The following is a 12,180-nucleotide window of genomic DNA, read 5'->3' on the forward strand; positions in this document are numbered from 1 at the left end:
CATACATAGAAATTACGAACTGTCAAAAGTAAGGATGTTTAAAAATTAATCATACGGTTTCACAAGGCTATATCTTCTATGCGAATGAACATGAATTTTAACTTAGGCCCCGAAACTAAGCGTTTACTTTCGTACCAGTTCTAAGTTGCTGGCTCATGTAGTTGCCAGTAGAAGCCTCCTTGCAGCAGCTTTCTTGTTCTTTGCACAATATGCGTCTAGTCGAGTAGGCGCTAAGACGGGAACGGTAGTCGTATCAACAAGTGCAACTTAGTAACAACTGCACGGCGTGATTTTATGAAGAATTCGGCACTGCACCTCCTACATCTTATGGTAAGTGACGGCAGCAGCAGCAGTTTGAAACAACTAGTGGTTTATGTAAGGGGAAATCCACAGGTCGCCCCCGTCTATTCGATCAATACGTAGTGAGCATTCAGCAGCCTTTTGCAGGTAGGCCACGGAACTCAATTCGTCGAGCCACCCGAGAGTTATCCAATATTCCTGTTTCCACCCGTTATGTGTTGCAGCTGTAAGAGAGCTGTACATGCTGAAACGGAGCGCAGAACGCCTTTTGTCGCTGCGTTATTGCAAACTCTACCCGACACAATTCGGTAATGAACCAGCGAGGGAGCGAGTTAGCCACATGAGAGAAATCCCTAACGGGTATTCCACATGAATTGCCAACATACTGGCACCAAGATACTCTTTTAATTTCGAATCCTAAGTTAAAACCTACGATAAGTTACCATCTTAGTTCATGTAGATGGTTTTTATCTCAATAAATCGTATGAATCTTCCAGAAAGAGATTATCACTCTGCAGCGGAGTGTGCGCTGATATGAAACTTCCTGGCAGATTGAAACTGTGTGCCGGACCGAGACTACAACTCGGGACCTTTGCCTTTCGCGGGCAAGTGCTCTACCAATTGACCTACCCAAGCACGACTCACGCCCCGTCCTCACAGCTTTACTCCTACCAGTACCTCGACTACTACCTTCCAAACTTTACAGAGGCTCTCCTGCGAACCTTGCAGAACTAGCACTCCTGAAAGAAAGGATATTGCAGAGACATGGCTTAGCCACAGCCCGGGGGATGTTTCCAGAATGAGATTTTCACTCTGCAGTGGAGTGTGCGCTGATATGAAACTTGCCCGTGAAAGGCAAAGTTCCCGAGCTCGAGTCTCGGTCCGGCACACAGTTTTAATCTGCCAGGATGTTTTGGATGAATCTTTTTGAGTGACTGTTGCTCCATACCCGCGTTGTCCTAAAATATTTAATTAGACCAGGGGATCCCACAGACATTAGTTTGACCTGCCGCCTCCCCCCCCCCCCCACCCACCCCGTCTTCTGTTTCCGACTCCCTGCACCCCACACTATCACCAACTTTACTACCTAACTAAACTGTAGTAGAAAAGACTTTTCTTGGAACACTTTTATTTTTAAAACGGCGAAACATGAATGATCTTTAGTTGTTAGAATGAATGATGATGGAATTCGTGGTGCATCGCAAGTGCTACCCACAACACGTTCTCATATAATAAAGCTAACTATCCACAGTGAGCGTTCACACTTGTTACAAAACATACTTCCCCTGCGTTACTCCTTTCCATTGAAGCACATTCTTGACCTTCACATTGCACCTCACTTGAAATGAAAAGTTAAAATGTGTGCACTATACTTGCTGTTCGTAATTACTTGACTGGTGCACTCTTTACTTCTGAACTGGGAGATATTGGAAGACTTCTGGCTGTTAATGCATAATGATAATCATAACACTGTGTACAGCACTATAATAGCCTTTATGTAGTTACTCCTGTGTCGTGTTGATAATTAATTCACCTATGTGTTTCGAAGCGAGTAATGAAGCAATTTCTGAACTACTGCAAGAACTATCTACAACTTGGAGAAGACATTTTACTGAGATATTTAGCATCTGTTATGTACATGTCTCACTTTTATCATATGCGATGTACGGGACAAATCACATCATCTGTGTGTAGTGGGTGGACTAGATGAGGAGCCTGTAACCTCCACAGCATTAATGCTACTAATCGAGAAAAATTAATTTTTGATAAATTATATAACCAATATTAGAGTCTTATGGAACTGTGATGAGAGTAACGATCTTTTGAAGGTAATTGAGTTTCAGGACTGAAAATGGATCGGTTCGTTTACTTTTTACCCTCAGAAAATCTTAGCCTCAGGGACAATTACCCCATTACTTTTGAATACATTGTAGGAGTGAACAGTGATCAATTTTGTTACAAATATTTACTATCAAAAACAGCCTTGATCACTATTTATTCACTCCGGTGACCGGTTTCGACCACTACAGAGGTCATCTTCAGACCAATGAGTAAGAACCTCCTTCGTGTGGTAAATCACTACTCACCACCAGAAGGAGGCTCTTACTCATTGGTCTGAAGATGACCACAGTTGGGTCGAAACCGGTCACCGGAATGAATAAATAATATGTGATTAAGGCTGTTATTTGATAGTAAATATTTACAATTACCCCAGGTTGTGAACCACTGAGTTAGACGCTGAAATCCAAAGCTAGAGAGTGTCTGATAATCACGTACAGCCGTTTCCAGCTCAGTGACGCTTTCTTAAGGACAGCAGTTGGCGTTATCAGAAGCTTTGGTCATCGCCGACGGGACAGAGTTGACCCGCGCTATAGCTAGCGTAATTTCGCAGCAGTGTCCCCACTCCCTCATATCCCCACTCTCGGATGCTGTGCTGCGCGCCAGCTTACGGGTGTATAAAATAGTGACGCCGGGCAAGAGCCGACTACTTTGCCACGGTTAGGTCAGCAATATTCGTTTCGACCTTTTTCTGAAGGTAAGTCGACTAACTACAATATACTTACGTTCAGTTTCCGCAGGGTGTCTTTTGTTTGATCAACATATGCTATTAAGAAGCATAATACTACATGCGTTGATTCACTTTATTAGTGTTCTTGTTCTAAGTAAAGAATACGTATTGCAGACTTTCATTTGTTTATGTTATAGTTACCACTACCTTAAAATTAGTTTTGAATTTGTTTTGCAGATCGGTAACCGAACTTTATACATTTGGAGATGCTATCGAATTACAGTCCTTTAAAACCAGTTGTACTAGTTCTGACTAGTATACGTTTTCAGATTTTAATTATTACATATCACAGTACTTTGTTTCTGATCCTGCTGAAGATGCTACATTCCAGTTAAGGCACCACAATTTTATTAACTCCAGTGCATGGACACAAGGCGTCGCGTTTTATGCTGAATCGATAACGATGATGATGATCATCATCAGTAAAGTATGAAGTTAGGAGAGAGTGGTCGTTTAACTGTCAGAAGTAGGTGCACCTCTGAAAAGCAATCTTTTGCTTTTATTTTTCCATAGTATTACTCTTTCTACCACACGTTGTAATGTTTCTTTACTTGCGAAACCATTACCACCCACCAACCCAGTTTTTCGATACCGTAGATTAATGAATATTTTTCTACGTAATGTCTCAAATTTTTCACTCTGTTCAAATTTGGTTTCATTTTTATATGTAGGTACGTCGATATTTTGACATGTTGAAATCGATATAATATCTAGTGTGAATAGCTTTGTACTTATTGTTGTCTTTGAGGCTGGCTTGTGACTTCTGGCGCGGAAGCGTACAGAGTAGCCAAGTTTTTTGTGTTGAATATAAACAGTCTTGACTTTGTATTGGAAATTAAAAGATGAGTCTGAGTTGCGGGCAATGAAAAATGTTGTGAGTTTTATTAAGAGCAGTAACGGCTGCGAAATAGTACTATGAAGTAATGTTTTGAACATGCGAAAGTATAAAAAAGTTTAATAAATGTGAATTTCTGTGAAAAGTAAGTGTGAAGAATTATTTTCAAGTGACCATTGTTTAAAAAAGTATGAAGCACATTGCAATGAAAAACATAAATCATCACATTAATCCTGATAGCTTCGTAAGTTCTTCAAGTCCGCGTAATTAACATCCGATTGCCTTTCGCACCAACAGCGACAGTCATGCTACCTAGACAACATTTTTAATTACGAGACAAAGCCAGAGCGTGATCGTCGTTGGATTGCAAATGCAAGATAAGTGTATTACTGTTAATTTCCTTCAGTGGCTGTAATTAATTGATGTAGCAATACCTGCTCATTAAAGACCTTTCAGTTGCGCAATAGAAAGATCATACTTTGAGTGCGCGACGTGATAACTTTTAAACTAATTAACTATTAGTGGAGATACTGTTATAATAGCAAGACCTGCTTTACGCAACTTCTGTTTCGCGTAACTTATGGAACTTCCGTTGTAGCTAACCACCTCTTACTACGTATCTGTAACCAGATGGTTTGTCAAATGCAATAATTCATTTAACTGATCTTAATTACATTTAATGTGTAAATTGACTGCTTTGCAGAACAGTTGACAAATTTTAACCATAACCAAATATAATGAACGTTACCCATAGTAAATAAGAATAGGGTAAGTCCACATTTTAGCGTCTCTTAATTTTTATACAGTATTTATTGTTCCCTGCAATATAAGGAAAGAAGCGGAGGAACATTTTACCATATTATAGTTTTTCAAGTTATGATTTTTTATACTCAATATGATTATCTCAGTTTTTTCGGTATTTTTATTTCAATTTCTTTTCGGAAATTGCATATTATGTATAAATTTTTTCAATTTGTGTGTCACAATAACCCAGTACCGAGGCACTGGGCAAGACGACAGATCACAGTTTTTTTCTCCTTTGCTGATCATTGACATACGCCGCATTAATAAGCTTTGCTGAGAGGGGAAATTTGAAAGCGAGATTCAGTGTTTTGACGTGTCCTTTGCTACGCCAGCTGTAAGTACCTTGGCTTCCATGAATGGCTGGACTTTCAACTTTGCTGATACTGATACCCTTCATATGACGCTGATTTCTTTGAGTTTTGTGAGAAGTCTTTCGACAGGATTCTGCTACCATAATCCTTGCAGGCTTCACGCTTTCCCCTTTTGCTAGTCAAAAGCGTTTCACTTAACAAGTCTCTAGTTCCACTTGTATGACTTAGTTACATCGCTCTAGGCGTAGGTAGTGTTTTTATACGTTTCTTTACAGACACCCTCTACCGTGAAAGTCGGTCAATTCAGTAAGTTTCTATTAGGTACGTACCCATACAGTTCTTGGCCAACAGTGTGATTGGAGAACGTACATACTACCAAGCTGAGGATTTCTCTAGAGTTTACGATTGCTTCTGAAAATGGAGGAAGATTATAGTTTAATGTCCCATCGACAGGGTGGTTATTGGAGACGGAGTACAAACAAGTTCGAATTACGCAAGGATGGGGAAGGGTGTTGGCCATACCCTTTTCAAAGGAACGACCCACAAATCTGGTGGATCGGTTTAGAGAATTCAAGGAAAACCTGAAGCTGGATGGTCGGACGAGACTAGTAGTAGGGCAACCGTAGCGTCAGGCCACTCTGCATTGCTGTCAAATTTATTCAAGATGGCGGCGATGATGTCATCCAAGATGGCGGCATGTAGAATTGGCAACATCGCATGACGTCATCCAAGATGGCGGATTTTGGTGGGAAAATAGACCAATTGTGCTACATCCACTAACCTAACCTCCAGAAAAAATGGCGGGAATTATTAATTTTGGCGGGAAAATAGACCAATTGTGCAATGTCCACTAACCCAAGTCTCTAGAAGAAAAAATGGCGGGAAGTTTGAATTCCAACACGATAATGCATGCAAAAACTGTACTAATCTTTATTATTATTATTGATTATCATTTATTAACATTCATTATCGTTATTGTTATTATTTATTATCATTTATTATTATTTATTATCATGTATTATTATTTATTATTATTATTGACCTGCCTCCACTAGAAAATTCCCTCCAAGTTCAAATTCCAACATGATAATGGCTGCAAAACCCTACTTTTCTTTATTATTATTCATTATTATTCATTATTATTCATTATCATTTATTAACATTCATTATCATTCATTGTCCTTTATTATCATTCATTATCATTTATTATCATTCATTATTTATTCTTATTCTTATTCTTATTCTTATTATTATTTATTATTGTAGGCATACCTCCACTAAAAAATTGCGCCAAATTCAAATTCCAACACGATAATGTCACGAAAACTGTACTTCTATTTATTATTATTATCATTTATTAATTATCAAGATGTCCGATTTTCTCGGCGAGAAAGCCATTTTCCTTACATCCATAACAAAAATCAATCACGAGTTCAAATCCCAACACCATAATTAATCACACGTACGAACTTTCTCCGCCACTTATCTTTTTGCACTGGTAGCCTATCATAATCACGTCAAATAATAAACTGCACTTATAGTAACGTAAGTCACATCCATTGATTTTGCAGGGGGAAGGGACTGAAGACTTTATTTCAAGCAGTACGGTCATCACTTGTTCTCCAACACAGTCAGCACACACATCTTTGATATCGCAGTGCAGTCGCCACGACGTCCGCACTCCAACTGAATTAGTTCAAATACTCACCACCCCCTGGCCACCACGCGGAAACACTGCCGACGCCTGGGGGTGAGCCAAGCGATCTCTCCCACGTCGTAAACATGTTTTCGCTGGACACGCTAAAACTTGCCGAGTTTGACGTCACAGCGGTCCCTTGTCCGCTCACCTCCGCACGTTTCCCGCCAATATTGTTTGCCTCGGAGCTGAATCCCACAACAGTCGGTCTTTCCCTGCCACACTTTTGGCGCCAAAGTTGTTTTACTCGGCACATTCAAACTTGTCGATGCCGACCGCTCACTGTCCACCATGTGTCCATGTGCGAGCGAGAACGCAGTGCTACCCTTTTGGCGGCAAAGTTTGCTCGACAGTGGAATCCGTCATGACTATATAACAGCACGTTTGGTCGGCTCTAGAACGCTCACTAATTGACTCTCTCGCGCGCCGTCGCCCCGCTTACGTCACACATCCTCCATACACGCGACTAACACCGTTTTCTGTAAATACGTAAGTACTTAATTCAATTTCGTTTTTAATCATATTAAATTACTGAATTTACAATTTGATATACGTATACAAAGGTGTTCAACTACCTAATTTCAACTAGTTTTCGAGGACCAGACAGCCATCTCTCCCTAGGAACCAGCTCCAAGTTTGAAATATGCCAGTAAACAAAACTCACTTGTGCTCCCGCCACCAACCTAAGAAAATTGTTGCAAACCAAGCTCATCTTCACTAAACTAAGCCACCAGCACTCAACCTCTTCCTACACGTTTCAGGTAAAAGGACTCACCCTGCACTACGCCCATGGATGGAGGAACCAATGTACTTTATTTAGGAATGGCGTGTATGTATCACACCGACATGTTACATTTACGTCCAAATAGCCAAACAACTCCTAATTTTCTGAAATAATTACAGCCCATAGGCTGATGGAAGGTGGAAAGAGTGTACTTTATTTATTTGGGACATATCTTTTTGAAACTTTTGCATCACATAGGTTTCGATATGTAAGGCTGACATAAGGCAGTTTCTGAACTCCAGTAGTGCACTACACATGGCAACACAACCACACCCACCAGGATATTCATTCCAATCCAAACCTCTAACTCCTCTACAGATAAATTTGTCTAGTTATTTGTTGACTCACTCACAGTCTGACCAGATTGCCGTTTTTGCGCAAAAACCACTGAGACTGTGCTCTGCTGTTCTGGGAAGTAAGGAAGGGCTGCACTCCATTTATTAGGAGCCCTTTTATTTAGTCGTGGAGTATATTTGTCACAAAACACTCGCACTGATCCGACCGTGGTCATCTGACACAGGCCACAAATACGTAAACAACTCCTGATTTCACCACACAATAGCAAACAGCTCTGAAATAATGCAGTACACAATATCATCAGACGAGCTCTGTACTCTTAAACTCTCCAAATGAAGTACCGCACAGTGCACAGACATGCGCCCAAACACCCCAGCTGGCAAACCGACCAAAAGTCTCTGCTCGGCCTGCCCCAAACATGACCTCCACACAGTCGCATTCACACCTAACACCAGAGAAATTGATATCGCCTATGCGCCTTAGATTAAGCTCCAAGGCAGGCCGCGCGCTCGTGCGGTCGGCGGTGAAGGCGGTTCCAAAGTCTCCAGCCAAGTTCAGCTTCCGAGCGCTCGTGACAGCCGTCCAGAAAGGGCACCCTCCTCTCACACATGTGAAGAAAGCTGCATTGTTCTTCTCATGTATACTGCCGGCGTCTCAGGTCTGGACCTGCCTTCACGTCTATTGTCAGAATAGCTCATAGTTCGTTGACACACACGATTAACGCAGCCGGGAAAACATTTACTACTCGCATGCAACCGAGATGGTGACGGAAAACCAATCACTCTGATCTGCGCTGCAGGCGCGTGTAATCATTGAGAACACTATTTTTTTTTTTGAAACAACTTATTTAACCATGCGGTATATCTATCACACTATCACAAAACACCCACCCAGATGTGCCCTGGGCCATGTTGCACAGCCCACAGACATGCACCCAATCATAATATCAGTACACACTATAGCAAACTGCTACTAAATAATTCCTCACACAGATGTGTAGATACGTCAGTACTCGTAAACTATCTTAATAACGCATAGCAGAGCCTGCAGATCCGCTCGCAAATAACTCAGCAGACGTACGCAGGTAACCCCCACTCCGCACCCTGCCCACAGGATCGTGAAGTCACCCATTCGTCTGATTTCAGACCTCGCACAGCCCCTGCTCGGCTTCCACAAGCGTGAGTTGGCGCGGTCAATGCACTCGTCAGCGGTCAATACACACACTTACGTCCGCCCAGGACCGCAATCCCTCACAACCAAACGCGGGTGAAAGTCAACTAGATATCAACGTACCAAAATTATCAAAGCGCAGCCTCCATACGCTAGATACATCACAGCAGCACATGTCTTTACCTCCTATGACCCTGTAGCACACTGCGCATTGCTCCTCACACGACATTACACGGCCCTTTGATTAAACATAACTACACATCCCTGCTCTCACATCGTCGCTTGACCGGCCATCTAAAACCTTCTCAATATTATTCTTACTTTACAACATTTTTTTTAAAAAATAAGATCTAATTTACATCTCCCACCGCACCTAACCTCACACCCGTACCACAATCAACGTACGCAAACGTCCTCAACCCTATCTTGACACTCATATATCATCCCACAAATCATGCCCATCAATCAATTTACCATTCTCATCCCCTCTTTTCGAATTACAAACGTAGCCTCTATCTAAACACCAATCAGTCAAACTTTTATACAGAGCATCAAGCACATGCGACACTCACACCAATATTCAAAGCGTGGTCCATATTTACCACCTCCACCTTGAATTAAATATTATTACCATTGCGACAACATTCTGCCAGCGCTCGATTTGTTCCTATTTTTTCCGCTCTTAACTGTTGTCACTAGCGGTCGAATATCACTATCTATAGATTGCATAAAACCCACATAAAAAAAATCTCACCCCGTCATTTGGAGACTCCTACATCCGAACACACAGCTTCATTCAACAATTATCACTTACTCTTATCTAATAACTCATCCATCAGGTCTGCGGGCAACGTCACCCCTTTCTTTCTTTCTTTCTTTCAGCAGCAGACAGCTATTTTTTTACAGTGGTAGCTAAATTGTGCCATCAACTTAACATCACCATTCGCGAAACAAATCTTCAAATACGTAAACACACTTACTCAATTACACAGCAGTCCCCCGGGGGACATGACCCTCAATATTACAGTTCTTAATCCAATAACCACCCAAACAAGTACTAAATGCTCAAACCGATCCCACAGCGCCTTACTAAGCGAGTGTCCGAGTGCCGCCGGCGGCATGTCAAAGCCACATAGCTGTCCATCCACTCAGCCCCAGGACCAGAATGCTGAAGTGGGCTCTCCCTATACCTGCTCTCCAGCCATTGTCTAACGACATACAGTGTACAAATGGATCCTGAGTAGCGCAGATCTCTATCTCCTCCTTGCATCTCCAACAGGACATGGCTCTGAGCACTATGGGACTCAACTGCTGAGGTCATTAGTCCCCTAGAACTTAGAACTAGTTAAACCTAACTAACCTAAGGACATCACAAATATCCATGCCCGAGGCAGGATTCGAACCTACAACCGTAGCGGTCTTGCGGTTCCAGACTGCAGCGCCTTTAACCGCACGGCCACTTCGGCCGGCAACAGGACATGTAAACAGTGTCTCTCCCAGCAAGCGAACCCGATGTCATACACCCTTCACTGACAATTTCCACTCACAAATATTAAACACGCACATATATAAAACCATATTCACTCCTGCCAAAACTCACTGAATAATAAAAAAGCATTCTCCTTCTCTAAGTGTAGATGAGTATGCATTTATCTTCGCCCATCTGATCTCTGCAATTTAAGTCGGAGAAAGACGTATCTGTTACCTTCTGCAACCTGTCTATAAACAGAAAGATCTCAGTTACTACAAAAGGACCATTCGCAGGAAATGCGCGCAATGTTGTATGCCTCAACCTAGGTACATGTACAACAGATCCTCAACACCCTATCATCTTTATCCTCTACCATCAATCAGTGAAACAGTCACGAAGGCACCAATGGGATCCACCTCCAGCGCAGACAAACGGAATTCACAATACTCCCCCAGAATAACTCAGAGTGCGACCATCCAAGAATTCCTAACAGCTCGCCAAGTTCGACACCTCAAACTACAGATGCATTTATGAACAAGATCATATTAAATATACACACGCTGCAGAGAGCCCTGGTCAGACTGTGAGTGAGTCAGTAAATAACTAGACAAATTTATCTGTAGAGGGGTTAGAGGTCTGGATTGGAATGAATATCTTGGTGGGAGTGGTTGTGTTGCCACGTGTAGTGCATTACTGGAGCTCAGAAACTGCCTTATGTCAGCCTTACATATCGAAACCTATGTGACGCAAAAGTTTCTAAAAGATATGGCTCAAATAAATAAAGTACACTCTTTCCACCTTCCATCAGCCTATTGGCTGAAATTATTTCAGAAAATTAGGAGTTGTTTGGCTATTTGGACGTAAATGTTTTGCATTATTTACGAGCGGTTCGCATGTCTGTAGGCTGTGCTTTCAGTTATTATTAACTGTTTACTATTGGCAAGCATGTGTCTAGAGCGTTATAAATGAGTTATGTGGAAGTGTTTTGCAATTCTGTATGGGGTGGAACGTGTCGGTGTGATACATTCACTCTATTCCTAAATAAAGTAAATTGGTTCCTCCATCCATGGGCCTAGTGCAGGGTGAGTACTTTTACCCAAAACGTGTAGGAAGAGGTTGAGTGCTGGTGGCTTAGTTTAGTGAAGATGAGCTTGATTTGCAACAATTTTCTTAGGTTGGTGGCGGGAGCACAAGTGAGCTTTGTTTACTGGCATATTTCAAACTTGGCGCTGGTTCCTAGGGAGAGGTGGCTGTACAGTTATTGTACAGTTATGCGCGCGAGACAGAGGCAATTAGCGAGCGTTCTAGTGCGGACCAAACGTGCTGTTATATAGTCATGACGGATTCCACTGTCGAGCAAACTTTGCCGCCAAAATGTATCATTGCGTTCTCACTCGCACAAGGACATGTGGTGGACGGTGAGCGGTCAGCATCGACAAATTTGAACGTGCCCAGGAAAACAACTTTGGCGCCAAAAGTGTGGCAGGGAAAGGCCAACCGTTGTGTGATTGAGCTCCAAGGCAAACAATTTTGGCGGGAAACGTGCGGAGGTGAGCGGACAAGGGACCGCTGTGACGTCAAACTCGGGAAGTTCCAGCTTGTCCAGCGAAAACATGTTTACGACGTGGGAACGATCGCTGGGCGCCCCCCGCGTACCGGCAGTCCAGTTCGAGTCTCTGGCCGCCTCACGTGACAGGCGTCGGCAGTCTTTCCGCGTGCTGGGCAGGGGGTGGTGAGGATTTGAACTAATTCAGTTGGAGTGTGGACATCGTGACGACTGCACTGCGATATCAAAGATGTGTGTGCTGACTGTGTTGGAGAACAAGTGATGACCGTACTGCTTGAAATAAAGTCTTCAGTCCCTTCCCCCCTGCAAAATCAATGGTCGTGACTTATGTTACTACAAGTGCAGTTTATTATTTGACGCAATTATGATAGGCTAC

At 42.4% G+C, this 12,180-nt stretch overlaps 1 protein-coding gene across 1 annotated transcript in view; it reads left to right on the plus strand.

Moving 5' to 3' along the window:
• Positions 1–2,702: 2,702 nt before the first annotated feature.
• Positions 2,703–12,180, plus strand: part of LOC126191380 (cytochrome P450 6k1-like) — a 137,433-nt gene continuing 127,955 nt past the window's right edge. The window contains exon 1 of the mRNA XM_049932232.1: positions 2,703–2,836. The gene's annotated coding sequence lies outside the window, so the exon portion shown is untranslated. The remainder of the gene's footprint in view (positions 2,837–12,180) is intronic.

This window comes from Schistocerca cancellata, chromosome 6 (assembly GCF_023864275.1).
Source record: "Schistocerca cancellata isolate TAMUIC-IGC-003103 chromosome 6, iqSchCanc2.1, whole genome shotgun sequence".
NCBI classification, from domain to species: domain Eukaryota; kingdom Metazoa; phylum Arthropoda; class Insecta; order Orthoptera; family Acrididae; genus Schistocerca; species Schistocerca cancellata.